The sequence below is a fragment of the Anser anser genome (assembly GCF_964211835.1).
Source record: "Anser anser genome assembly, chromosome: 6".
Lineage (NCBI taxonomy): Eukaryota > Metazoa > Chordata > Aves > Anseriformes > Anatidae > Anser > Anser anser.
In genome coordinates this window covers 3,149,017-3,162,792 of record NC_139726.1, presented here as the reverse complement: position 1 = coordinate 3,162,792, position 13,776 = coordinate 3,149,017, and the positions used below count along the sequence as shown (strand labels likewise).

Sequence of the window (13,776 nt, the reverse complement as noted above, 5' to 3'; positions counted from 1 at the left end):
GGCTCCCGGGTGGCACCCACAGGGCAGGAAGGACCTGGGCATGGGTTTTCTCCTTGCATTGAAGCAGACGCAACTGGGGAGGCTGCCAAAGATCACCCTGAGCAATAAGTAGTTTGTTTTTGTCTGAAATATATTTATCCACCAAATGCTGTCTCATTAAAGTTGAGGGTAGTTGTGGTGGCTATTTGATACCAGTCCTTCCAAAATGGATTTTTCTCTCTTTTTCTCTGGTTTTAATTAGCATCCTGCACCTGAAGAAGCTTTACAAAATATACATGTGTTTCTGGCAAGTTTTAGTGGTTTTGATGATTCTGACTTTTCTGACAGGCAGCTACTTCATAATATAAATTCCTGGCCATTTCTAACTGTAAAATTCATACAAGGAGCAACTTGAAGATGAGGACCTTAATTATTAGTTAAATGAATTTCCTTTAGGCTCTGATAATAGACCAGTATTACTAAAAAGTACTTAGATTTGCATTTATGGTCCTTTACTGAAACTACTTTCTTCCCTTGAGAGAGTCCTTTCTTTTTCCATCTCATCAGTCTTATATCACAATAGCGGGCATCCAACTTGCCACAGTTAAGTCTTAGTTGATGCAGAAACTGGAAGTTTGCTAAAACATCACAGAATGGTACTTAGGTGTACATTTGCTACAGCAAGAAGAAAAGCAATGTAGATTTTAATTACAAGGGATGGTGCTAATTTTATATTTCTAGAGCTTCTCCACAGCAGGCACCTCTGCAGAGTGTTCTCCCCCGTTACATTTGAGGGCTTTCCTGATTCTGTTGGGTTCAGATATGGAGAATGTGAAGCATCTCCCAGTAGCCCATTTACTTTTCCAATGGAAAGCCTTAGTTGCTCTTTCCCCTTGGCTGAACTGGTTAGCACACGAGTGCTAATGGAGCACATGAATGTTCACCGGAGGACAATTTCCATGGACGTTGCAAGAAACCCTCCCAGGGCTGGTTTTCTTTACTCAATTTATATTTTTACCTTAGCAGCCAACTGAATTGCAATATAACCTGCAAACATATAACGTAGTCACGTTTCCCTCCTATTCCTGTTACACAGTAGTGCCCATTTTCTGCTGTTTTACCAGGATTTTATGGAGACCCACAGTTACTCGTTAATAATATGCCCTGTTCATTATTGCCACCCCTGAGCCACAGGTTGTAAACAGGAGCAGGTGGTACCTGCAGTGTATAGCAAACTACCACACAAAGCATTTGCAAACTCACACAAGGTCTGGACTTCGCATCCAAACAAAGATTTAAAGATAAGATTTTCAAAGTGGTAAGAGAGAGCCAAGCATTCATCACATTTTAGTAAAAACATCTCTCTAATACACTACTCGTACTCTCCTCACCAGTTACTCAAAGGCCAGCCCTACAACATCACCTAGCAATAAATGAATGCCTTAACCAGCACTGTGCCCATCAGTACTTGCATCCCTTTCAGAGTCATCATTTGCACACGCATTTCTTTATTTTCTTTTCCACCTTTCCCTCTACATGTCCCTGCCACACTTTGTATATTTTGGTTGCACCTATAATGGAAAGAGGAGCAAAAGAGAACCAGACCAGCAGCTGTAGAAAATGAAGTTTTCTGCTTCTATGCAGAACAGATGCAATGTGTGCATCAGCAGGGCTGCATTTATCCAAGCAGCTTACACCACATCAGCCTTGTTCTGCAGGACCATGCCAGAGGGTGGCGAGAAAGAAATGATTTATATTTGTGCATTAGACATCCTAATTCCCTCATGCACAGTTTCAATAGAAAGAGACACCAAGAGCTTTAGAAATGTGTTCCTAATTATACATCTCATCAAATGCTCAACACTAATACTCACGATGAGCACAAAGCACTTGTCTACTCCACCACCTATCCCCTTCCTGAGTTGTCCTTTTTAATGGTCTCTTATGTAAAGAGAGTTGGCCACTTAAATATTTGAAGTCTGCCAGTTTAAAAGATTTAAAGTATTTTAAAAATGCAGAATAGATTTTTTTTTTTTGTGTTCTTATCATTCAAAAAACCTTCACCAACACTTTTTTTTAATTAAAAAAAAATCCCTTTGGGCTATGAATGCCAAGTTTTAGCCCAGAGGGAATTTTTATTGCAGATATAAACCCCTGGAAATCAGAGTATGTATACATATATACAGAGCCTGATAAACCCTTGACTGTGACACTGCTACTGAGGGCTGCTATAATATCTGATGACAAAACTGACAGATTACTTCTGATGAGAATGTGGAACCCTTTTTGTTTTTAACTTGACCCTGAAGACATGTCATAACATTTGTAATATCTGCAATAAAGTGTCAACTATACTGCTGTAAGACTGCTGGAGCTTGGAGTTAAGCATTCTGTTTAGTGCTCCTACAGCTTTCAATTTAAAATAAAAAAAGACTCTTAATTTCCTTTTGGACAGTCCAGACCTAGTATAACTGCACTAATTTGTCTTGGCAAACATGAAGCAGTTGTGGAGAACATGACTACTGGAAAAGAAATCCAGAGCAATAGACAAAACAGAATAGAATAAACCTATCAATCATTTCTACATAAATTCGAGATTTACAGTTCAGTAGAAACAGTCTTTGGAAGGGACTGCAATAAAGCGAGCGTCAACGACCACCTCAGTAGTAGGGCTAACTTGATTTCGGACTGCATTGAATTAAAATTTTACTCTAACCTCCAAGCTACGCAAGGTTCATGAAGCATTTTAAGACCAGTTCAAGAGGGATAAAAATGGCAATAGTGTCTCATTCCCTGTAGTCAGACGTCATGTTTTGGAGTCCAGTCATTCAGTTAGGGAAATCGACCCTAATGGGCTGGTCTCACCAACCCCGTATCTCCCAAGCACAGTGTTTTCTTTTATTGATCCACATTAGTCATGATGACCATAAGAAAACTCATCTTGCCATTGGCATAACATCTACTCTTTGGCTCAGAGATGGTATTTTTAAAGAAGCTCATTGCAGACTAGAGCAGAAGAGACCCACTTCTCTGATAAGTTGTCCCAAAATTAATAGCTTGATCTAAAAGTGAGCACCAGGCACAGTTCCATGAAAGACAATATTTTGCTGCCACTAACAAGGTCTGATTTCTTTGTCTAAGTGTACAATATAGTAAAACTAAGCTTTATTTCCCAAGAGATGAAATACTTCATTTATTTGTGTAACTTCCTCAGACTTTATATTCTTGTGTGTTTCAGGACTTCGGTAGTTGCCTTCTTGTAATATTTCAGCTTTTAAGCTGTTTTCTTGCCTCACTGAACTCACATAAGATACATCTGAAAGCTTTAGTACAAATTTACTTCGAATAAAGTCTTCAATTCATTTTCATGGCACCAAAAAGACAGCTTTAATAACTGCAATGACAAATAAACTGGAAATCATTCCAGGCCTTTTCACTTAACTGACAAGTAGAACGCTCTCATAATGAGCCGCAGGTTTTACGTTTTCTCTTTGACCATAATAGCTTCATTTAAGAGCGTCAGACCCTGACACTTCATCATTTATCTACATTATTTCTCATCTTCTTTCAAATAAATTATGGAATACTAGACTGAGCACATAAAAACAAAGTGACTTGTTATCTGTAAACAGCAAGATAAATTGTCCAGAAGTTCCTCATTTAGTTCCTTTTAAATTTAAGGGCAAGTTATTGGTTATACCTTCTTTTTTTCTTCTTCTTTTTTTTTTTTTTTTGCTATCCCAATTTTTTGCATTTTTTTACAGCCATCTTATTCTGTTGCCAGTGGCCTTTGTGCAGCCATCCAAAGCCTGATGATAGTGCAGTAGGCATAAAATAATTCCATTATCTCAAGGTTGGCCAGGGTAGTACAGAAAGGAAAAAATATTGAAAAAATCAAATAAACAACATACATGGGTATTTCTCTCCATCTCTAAAATTCCTCGTCTAAAATACATCTTGTCATACTAGCAAATGTGACACATCCAAAGTAATGAACAGTGGGGTCTGTAACCGTTCTTGCCTTTAGAAAGATAGGTCTGATGCTTACCATCAGCGTAAGTTCCCCTACCCTGGTGAAATACGTTAATTCTTGTCTTAGAGCTGTGTCAAACACTTGGAGTTTGCATTTATTTTATTTTAAAATTATATCATCTGAAACACAATTAGCAACACTGCATTCACATTTTAATTATTAGTGATGGATGAAATTAAGAGAGGTTTGGTCTAATAATACTGCACATTTCCAGTGCACCTCCTCCTGTGAAAAACCACCGAGCATGTCTACCCGATGGCCCGGGGTTTAGAGACACCCCACTCCCCCGAGTCCCCGAGCCAAGTCCTGTACTGAAGGCTGTAAGGCCACATCAGTGGCAAACAGCCATCAGCGTGTTTAACCCTGCCAAGTTAAAGGACATATTAGCATTGGAGCCATCTCACAATGTGCCCTGCAGGATCGGTTTCAAGGCACTTCCCACACATTACAGTCCTTCTCTTCTTTGGGAGACTGCTCAGATTATTCCGGTTTTAGAGATGGGAAATTCAAGACATGGGTATGTCTGTAGTAGGATTTCAATAACTAAACCCAACACCACTACAGATTTTAAGCCATAACTTTCAAGACAAAGTAAAACCCATAAAAGTAAAAAGTAGGTTGGAAACCTTTTCAGAATTGTCCTTCATTTTATTTTGAAGGATTTCTTTAAAAAATTCAGCAAAACTAGAAAGGGACTCATTCAAGAGTCCCTCATCCCAAGAGAGACTCTGTCTCTTACCAGCCTCCTTGAGAAGACGAGGAGCTGTAAAGAGCCTGAAAAACTCAAATCACTGGGCAGGACACTTTGCCCAAGTAAACTGGCTTGGCTCGAAGTTTGAAATTTGGTGCCAATCTTAGACAGTCTGCATTGACCAGTGCACAGCACCACCACCACTCAGGCTAAGGCTTTACAGAAGAAAATGGCATGGTTGGAGAAGGACTTCTTACAGGATTCCTTAGCAGATATAAAGCCAGACCTTGACCTGTTTGATTTTCCAGGTAATTTTCCTTTCAAGCTCTTTCTTTCCCTCTCAGCTCTGAGCTCCTGGTGCTGGCACCATGGGCACACAGCCATCTAGCAATTCAATCATGTTATCTGAGCAATGCAGGCAACAATCAAATAAAGACAAAAATAAGAGTTTAAGCTGAGGTTCCCATCAGTTGCAATTCCACATACATAACATTTTAATTATATCTCATCTCCAGTGTAATAGTTAGAGATGCCATTTGATACAGTTTTTTTTTTTTTATTTGAAAAATTAAATCTAACTAAATTAGCAAAAATAAAGTAGTAAAAGTTAATTGGGAATTATCTACTACAAAATAACTCTTACTGGTAAATGCTTTGTGTGGTTATAAAAGGCTGATAAATATAATTGTATTTATGTAATGAGTATCATGTTTAATTTACTGTACTTGGTTGTTTTATACACCATTTTATGCAGGCCTCATAAGTGAGCTTCTTATTATTGCTTGTATTGCTTTTTAAAAAAATTAAAATAAAAAAATTACCCTTGGATGCAGCACATAGGAAACATCCAATAGATTTTGAACAAGGTAGCGATTAGCAGTTTGTCCAGAGAAATATTCAGGACGATCTGCATCTGTGTGACCTAAAAATAAGAGCGTTTAGTAACACTCTGCACACTGACGGTTCATGCCTAAGTGGCTTGACACAACACGCAGCGGTCTGGCATATGTAGTCCATGGCTCAAGAACTGTGATGTTAATCTCCGAGCTCGCCGTCATATGGGCAATTACAGCCGAGTGCATGCCGATGGAGTAATGCTCGCTCCTGGCAGGGCTGCTCTCTGCAAAAGGGTGAAATTTCATTTTTGCACTTCATCTTCAGTTAATACAATTTTGGTCAGATGTTTTCACATTCCAGAAAGCACAAGTCAACCAAGCTTCTGACTTTGTGGGTTTCCTGGTTAGCTCTGTTTTAGGAATGGACTTGAGACTATGCCACTTCTCTGTTACTGTTATTAAAATTTCTACAGAAAAACCTTTGGCGTGTCTCCCCTGGTAAAGATCTTCAAAACTGAAGTATGTCCAACACTGGAGATCTGTACATACTCCATAGATGTTGATATCATTTACAATCCCAAAAATGCCCAAGAGGAAGGTAAGGTTTCTCTTGTCTGCATTTTTTTCAGGGATATTTTTGAATTTACATTCATCAGATCCAATACAAACTATTTGCATGATCCCAAGCAATCAGTAGAAAAATAACACTCTAAACTGAGAAAAAAATACACATAGTACTGTGGCATGTGAAATTGCTGTTCAGACACAGAGCAGAACAAATTCTACCTTACACGTCTATGTTCAGCTGCCTCTGAAGTTCTTGGTAGGAATGTCTTTGATTTACAGCTTTGTGCAAAGGCATTACCCTTCAGTCACTGTCAGGGGATTGAATCAGATATGTGTATTTATCTGCCCAATCATAGAGATTGCCACATAATTTAAAATTTCAATATATATAAATATTTATTAATCTAAGCCATGAGGTCCCGCCCCCCTTTTTTTTTTTTTTGGAGCAGTAACTACATTTGTCGGTCCTATAAATTTTCTACTTTTACATCACTTTGGTGTTGGCCTTTAATTTTTAATTCTCTTTAACACACAAAGTGTTGGAAACCCTGTGCGTGAACAGGATGTTTGTTCTTCACTTAACACACAAAAGAGTTTAAAGGGATAGGCAGTTTGCTTACAGTTCTTCCCTAAAATGAAGAGTTTTGCTCAAATTTGGGCTATTGTGTTAGGTTCTTGATGGAGCTGTCATCATTTTGAACTCACCCACCTTGTAGGAAAAAATGTTTGTTTTTTTTTCTGAAGGAAAAAAAAATAACTAGATCTCCATCAGACCTATATTTTCCCATCCAAATCCTTCTAGGATGACAATGGCCAGTAAAGAAAGACAAAATGTGCTGGAGATTTATTGCGGTTGTTGGTAAACCAAGAAGGTAATTCTTTCTTACATTACCAAGATTTAAAAAACAAGGTTATCAAAGACGTTAGCCTATCTGAAAAAAAAAAAAAAAGTAAATCTGAAAATCTATTGAGAAAATCAAGTCTCAACCTCAAGACTCTTAGGAGTATACTTAAGGTAGACAAATAAAGAGGACAATGCATGCTTATTTTCGTCAAAAATTTAAGATAGTTCTATGATATCTTTTCCATATTTAGCTAAAGATCTTTGACTATAGGGTGTTGGCAGTACTATGAAGCTATCGAAATCCCTAGCTCCTGTTCATGGTTTGCGATGTGTATAGTAGATGGAGTTTCTTCCCCCACTAGCACATGGTTAAGGACCTGTTCGCATCTTGTCCTGCAACCAACACGTGGCAAAGAAGACCGCCACTCACACTCTCCTCTCTGTCACCATTTGCATTGCAGAAACTCACAACATCCTCTATCTGGACAAATTTTTGACAATAGCCTTGCTTCTGTTCAAAAACCAGCTTAAAAAAATCATAAAATTATAAAAACAATTTGATATTGTACCTTCAGATTTCCTTTTAACCTGCTGCAATTCACAAGGCAGCTGGAAATCTGAGCTCCACATGTATTTACAGCACTGGGGCCTGACGACTAGCCCTCCAAACGAACACTGAAAATTCCAAACACTCAGATTTTGAAACTCTAGCAACGCTGCATCACTTTTAGGCAGAGTCCAACCAACAGCCCTATTTCGGAATGAGCTGATTGGCAGCGAGTTGGCAGCAATGGCTTGTTGGTTTTGGAATACCAGAAAATCACCAGACACTTTCAATTAAAGAAAGGGCATGTTTCTCTCCGACTCCCCCGTACCTACTCCAGCTTGGCCTGCTTTCTGTTATTTCTGTTGTGGATACAGAGCTGCAAGATTTATTGTATCAGATTAAAAGCAAAGGCTATTAATGTCAGATTCCATAGGGATTTTTTGTTAAGGCTTCTTAGTTTTAGTTTATTTATAAATGATCATCCTGAGGCTTGTAAAAAGGGTTTTTCCCCCCTCTTTTATTCTAGTGACATTGTAATTTATATTGTTGGTATTTCCATAGGAGAAATCAATTCAGAATTACAATTTCTTTCATTATAACAGCAGCTATAGTGGGTCCGTGCCTCTATATGCAAGTTATTAACAGATTTTACACTATTAGAGTGCCACGAATTAATATATCCTGCCTCAAAACATAATAATAATAATAAAGTAAGTCATGTAGCGTCCATTGACCGCAAACCCCCAGAGAAGAGCGGTGTCTCATACAGCCACTGATGGCTGGGAGGCAAATGGAGAAGGAACCTGCTGGAGAGAGCAGTGAAATTGGGAAGGTGAGCAAACAAGTCTCAAATGTCCCCCAGCTGGCATTGTGCTCTCTCTCACAGTTGGGTCTGTTCTATAAAGACTGAAAAGAAAAAAAGAAAAAAAATAAAAAAAAAAAGATAAAACATAGAAGAGGAAAGCATTGAGGAAACCATATAAAACCATATAATGGACCAACAACCAACTACATAGAGATATGCTCAGAACAGTCTTTTTCTAATGCCATAGTTTGTATTAGGACAGGTGCCATCTTTAAGAGGCTCAGGACGGTGTTTCAGCAGTAGGACCAGATGTGGCTCTGTGTGGTTACACCCACAAAGGAACAGCAATTGCTGCAGAGCCAAAGTGCTTAGTTCAAGACAAGTGTGGGGCTGGAGTGGCCAGCAGACCTGGAGCCACTGGGAGCACCTTGTAGCACACAGCATCTGCAGTTTGAAGGATGTTTTCCTGCCCACCCTAGGCTAAGGGGAAAAAGTCCAGGCTTTGACAAGCACGTGCTTCCAAAGGGTGGCTACTGCAGAGAGCAAGACACCTGGCTTTACTTCGGTCCCACCAAGAAATGGAAGAGGTTTCAAATGATTCTTATGGAAACGAGGGAAAGAGGGAAAGAGGGACTTGGTCGTTGGGTATCACCTTCTTTAGCCACTCGGTTAATGTTTCAAAATAGCACTTTTTTCATAAATCCGAATTGTGAGTGAGGTACTGCATTTCACTAAGCATCCACATGGCTTAATTTTCTTCTGCCAAGTTTCTGCTTGACATTTGGACTGATATTGAGCAGGGACTAGAAGCCTGGCTCTTGTCACTGCCAACCATGGGCCAACAGAGGGGTTATGCTGAGATTTCTAACAGCACAAGATGAAAGATATGTAAAGCACTCTTGAGCTAAACTTCCTCTGCTTTCATTTGAGGTGACTGACTCAGATCTCTTAAGTCTTCCATACATTTTTACCTTCAAGAACAAGATTCTTTAAATACAAAGGTACAAAGTCATGTACTCCTTCAGAGATCACAGCATATACAACCATACTAAACCCTGCACGATGTTCCTTATAATCTCATTTGCACCAAATACTACTTTTCCTTTCTGAACATGGGTTCATCAAATAGTGTGCTTGTTAATGTTTGCTTGACTTTCTGCATCAGCAGACTTGAGATATTTCATGGCATAAAGTAACTATTTGATACAAACATGGAAGATAATAATTAACCAAGAGGAGAAATTCAATGGACAGAAAGTACTTAGGAAAACAGAGAGGACAGGTCTTGCCCCAAAAAGAATCTCCTCTCTTCCAGTTCAGTGCACCAGCACAAGCTCGTAATATTACCCAGCTTCGAGGGGTACCAACGAAGGCCGTTGAACACAGCATAATCATCGAGTGTGTCATAATTACAGAAACATCTGCTCCAGATGTTTTTGATACATTGTACATCACCATTTTTCACAATAGCCCACAAAACTTTACATTTCCTATCTACAGCAGATTGATTATTATTATTATTTCAATTAAAATTAATTCCCATTAAAGGTATTATATGACAGCTGTAAAAACTCAGAGCCTTCATTTATTATCAACTAAATAATATTATAATGGTATCAGCAGTGCGAGCTTTTCTCTGTGTGGCACCAATGTACAGACTTGCAACATTTTTGAAGCCTCCCTGTGGGAAATATTATATGCCCAGTATTGGACCACCCAGAAGAGCCCAAAATGGGCACATCAATACGCAGTTTCCCTCAAAATAAGTAAAATCGTGGTGTGGGTTCTTTCATATGCTAACTAACGTGGGAGACACAGAAGTGAGCGTACTGATTGCCCAAGTTCTGAAGCAAAACCGATGGTCTAACAGAAAATGATGTCCTTATAAGGTCTTTAGAGTCATTTGGAAACACATTATTTGAAATAAAATACAGTAAATCTATTCTCACACACACAAAAAATACTGATCTTTTTCTTTTTGACACAGCATTAGGTGCCTTAGACGTCGGAATAAGGCAGTGAAAAATAAACCAATTAAGTCATGATGAGCTTGAGAAGGTATGCATGCATTAGTTTCTTTTTCCCTTTTAAAGCTGTCACATTTCTCTTGCTTCTTGTGTTTTTAAACTGTAAAGGATTCCTGTGTTTTACCGAGACAAAGGATGGGCTCGAAAACTCTGTCTTCTGAAGTGATGAGGTAAAGAACACTGCGGGAGTACTTGCCAAATCATACCACCATTATTAATTCAGGCATGATGAAAGTGTTCATTTTAGCTATAATCATGTAATTCATCAAAATACTAGTAGAGCATATCATTCTGAACTATTACACTGATATAGCACCTTATTGCACCTTCACCGAAAGCAGGAAATGTATTTTTTGATGCTTATCTACTGAAAAGCAATTCAGTTTGGGATTTTGGAAGCGCTATCTTATGTTACAATAAAAAGGAAATTTCAGACATATTTTCCCGTGCTTGTATGATGTTGTTGTTATGTATTTGGGTGATTATCTCCAACGATGAAGTTTAAAAATTGTAGAGCACTGAAACAGTGTATTTATCCAGCACTGGAGGAAGGAAAAATTGGGTTATGCATATACAATATCGTATGAAGAAGTTTAAATGTAGATTTTGGTCTCTCTCTCTACCCACCTTGAAAATAGCTCGAGGCCAAAATCTGTTTGCAGTGCAAACCTTTCAAAAAAAAAAAAAAAAAAAGGATTCTCTGGAGTTCTTTCAATGACAAACAATACTTGTAAAAAAACGAATCCTTTGATAAATGTCAGGATGTTAAAAGGAATAAGAGCAGCCCAGGCTCCGGCAGAGCTACAGATCCCCATCTCACCGTCTCGAGCCATGATTGCCCTCTCACTCTGCCTATCTGTCTCTTGCTCGGCACACACTTTTGTGAGCAAGTTGAAATTGCAAGGGGAAAGAAAAAAAATAAGACGGAGAAGAAGAAAGAAATGTGAAATTAAATAAAGCCACGCTAAGTACAGGCCTAGCTGATTCTTTTCACGAATTAGCCAGCGCGCCGTTGGCACGGAGCTGGCTGGCGCTGCAGCTGTGCAGACTGCTGAGTGACGCACCTAGATAATTTCCAAAGAACAAAAAGTCGCTAATTGTCCACATCAGGAACGCTTCGTTATTACAAATAGAAAAGCAAAAAGTTAGCCATTCTCACTCCCAGGCAAAATCAAAGAAAACGAGATGAATGCATGCTGAACGCATGCAGGGCTACATTTAGAAGAGCTGGCAATAAGCTCCGGTGCCCCTTTTTCTCTCTTCCCTTTTCCATCCTCCTCAGCCCCAGGGTGGGCATCCTCCTATATGAATAAAAAGTGAAATCTGGGGACTGGCGGTGGGTAACTGAGCAGGCAGCGTGTACGTGCACCTGAGCTTGCCAGACAAAGACCTGGCGCGCCCCTTTTCCCCTCTGCAATGAGGTGCCAACCTCACAAAGTTCGCTGCTCAAAGGGCAATGAGGATTTCTAAAAGCACCTTCTAATCCGGAGCAAGATATCCCCAGTGAAGGAATAAAATGTAAACCCAGTACTAACAGGAAGGCCATAAGCCAAGGCGTATACTTCCACTACAAGAGGTGAAGGACCAGGGCTTGGGTGACAGCTGAGGAGGAGAAAGAAATCATGTCAGCATTGCCCCTGCCTATTCTGCTAATCCAATAAAGCTTCAGCGCTCCATCCTCCTTCATCGCTTCCACGCCACGTTGGCACAAAGGATACATCAAAATAGACCCAATGCTTTTAGTTCAAAGGGACAACAGAAAATACAGAGAAAAGGCTGTTGCTGTAAAGACTGAGAAATATAACCAAGCTATATGCACAGAGATTTCAGCAATGTATTAGACATTCAGCTTCTAGAGGCAGATGGTAGACTGAGAACGGCACTAGGTTTGGAAATGTCATGTCAGTGGAAATCTCAATATTTGAAGAGAAATTTAAAGCCCAGAAATGAGCAGAACTGAAGTGTACAGAAGTAGAAATTTAAGAATTTAATCAACAAAACAGAGATAATTAAAAAGCTTGTAAAGGTGAGAACCATAAGAAGAGATGCAGCAAATATTTACCATTATTTGGTGTTCCTTTATTTGATGGCTATGGCACCCGAGGATCAGCTATTCAGTGGTTCTGACGCAAAAATAAAGAAAAAGAATATTGCAACTGGACATTTGATGGAAAATATATATTTGTTGCAAATAGAGTCCTCCTTCACTCAATCTGGGGACTTTGAAGGTTTCCAAATTTTTCAGGATATTACATGATGCTCTGAAGTTATATAAGGCTTTTATTCTTGGTACAACAAAACCCAGACCCATTTCCTTTAGGAAAAAAATGAGGTCTCAAGTCAGTTGCAGGGGGGCAGAGACTTACACAAACTCTCCAAAGAAGATGATGCAATATAAATTAAGCAACTAAGCCAGGACAAAGTAATCTGCTCCTTCTGATAATATATATTATTGCCTGCCACTAAGGCAGAGTCACCAACAGAGATGCTTGCATGTGAAATCACAGCTCTGCAGACAACGGGTACAGCACATGAGAGATAATGGTGCTCCCAAATTTTGGAAATCTGAACCTTACTTGCACATCTAACTTCTGTTCTCCACTTGTCGTTTTGTTTGTTTGCTTGTTTCCTTTTTTTTTTTTTTTCCCCCTTTTTCAGTATTTATATTTGCTTTTAGAAGAAATGGACCAGTAGTTTCACGGAAATGCAAGCACAGTATGGGCACACGCTGCCACACTGCATAGGTCTCCTCTACAAAATCCTGACAAAAATTGGATTTATTAAGGATGTTTATGAAGTAGTTCAGTTTTACATGTGTATAGATTATAGCTGGAGAAACAGTAAATTATCATTGGAGGCATTTTTTTTTTGCTGAATATTAAAGTAAGCTAATAACACTTACTATTCTATTCAGTAATTATTTAAGAGTAATTAGAACCTAATAGCTACCAGTTTATAGCTATTAAGTCTCTTTAGCACTACCACTTGGCTTTTATACGACCTTTTTGTTCAGTTTGACTATAATCATCACTGCAGCCTGTGTTCTTGCAAGCACACACCCCTTCTTTTTTTGACTTCTCAAAGTGCCCAAAAAGTAGGGAAATGAGTAAACCAGCTTGCTTTCCCCTTCAGGGAAGCTCTTTCCATTCTCCAGCTAGAAAAGCAACTAAAGTTAAGCAAGTGAGTAATTATATTAACAGATTTCCTGGGTTTCTTCAAGTGATTCCCTTTGAACAAGTTTCTGAATGCTTCCCTGGATCCTAGACTTTCCATACTTCAAGCAGTTGCCCTGGCGGTCCATCTAGAGGTGTCAGCACTGCTGGCACACCACACCTGAGCCGGGTACAGAGCAGCTTGGCAGCCCACGCTGAGCTGCAGCATGCTGCATGTACACAGGTATTTCTGTATTTTTACCCAATTTACCAGCTAAAAGTTACTTTCGTAATA

At 39.1% G+C, this 13,776-nt stretch overlaps 1 protein-coding gene across 3 annotated transcripts in view; it reads right to left on the bottom strand.

Annotated features, from left to right (window-relative positions):
* Positions 1 to 13,776, bottom strand: part of LOC310901250 (uncharacterized protein) — a 721,588-nt gene that overhangs the window by 507,276 nt on the left and 200,536 nt on the right. The gene's annotated exons all lie outside the window — the stretch shown is intronic.